Raw genomic sequence first — 1,015 nt, forward strand, 5'->3', positions numbered from 1 at the left:
CACTGCGTCAGTGTGGCCGCCCCTGACCTCTGACCTCCTCTGGCCCTCCCCAGCCTCCCTCTGGGCCCGGGGGTGCCCTGCTGCCCACAGCACCCAGCACCAGCCTCCTCCTCGCCCAGGGCTCCCGGCCAGACCCCCTCCCGCCCCTCCCCCGGGCTCCCCGGATGCCCCGGCCCTGGGGCCTGCGCGTGGCTGTTCCTGGGGCCTGTGCCAGCCCCTTAGGAACCCAACGAAAACAGGCTGATTAATCACGTTTCCTCCAAGCGGCCAGGAACGGGCTGGGCTGCCCCGCGAGCTCGTGGCCTTAAAAGGAGAAGAGCCTTCTGCTCGCCCGGGCTGGGCTTCTGGGAGCTCCTCTGAGAGGCAGCCCGGCCAGCGGCTCTGCTCCCAGAACTGGGGTGCACCTGGGGGCCCCCAGGTCATTCTCTGCCTGGCCCTGCTCTAGGCTCACTGGCTAGTCATCCCTGTGGGAGGAAGGGCTTCCGTTAGAAACAACCAAGGGTGTCCCCAGGGCACCGGCCTCGGCCCGAGGGAGCTGTAGGTGGGGACGCGAGGGGAGTGGAGGACGGCCCCTGAGAACCCTGACCACTTGTGGCCGGGCACCTGCCTGACTTCCCGTCTCCTCCAGGCCCCACGGCCACGTGCGTGGCTCCGGGCCGTCCCTGGCTGGGGTCCACCCGAAGTGATGGGAGAGCAGCCGCCCGTCCTGGGCCTCCCAGCCGCTCCCTCTGCCCTCTCAGCGGGCGGGGCAGTGCCCTGCCCCCTGCACCTCAGGGCTCGCCCAGCGGGCCATGACTCATGGGGAGCGTTCGGCGAAGCCCCATTTTTGGAGAAACTGGGAAATCTCTGCAGAAACAAACAAGCCACTTCGGCTCTGCCCTGGGACGGCCTGCTCCCTGCTCCTCGCTGCCCAGCAGGTCTACAGCGCCTGACGACCCTCCAAAACGTGGCTGCTGGTCCCTGGGGGTGTGGGGGGGCGTCCACGCGGGCCTGGGCCCCACCGCCTCCCGCTGCT

This window comes from Myotis davidii, unplaced genomic scaffold (genome assembly GCF_000327345.1).
Source record: "Myotis davidii unplaced genomic scaffold, ASM32734v1 scaffold1915, whole genome shotgun sequence".
NCBI lineage: Eukaryota > Metazoa > Chordata > Mammalia > Chiroptera > Vespertilionidae > Myotis > Myotis davidii.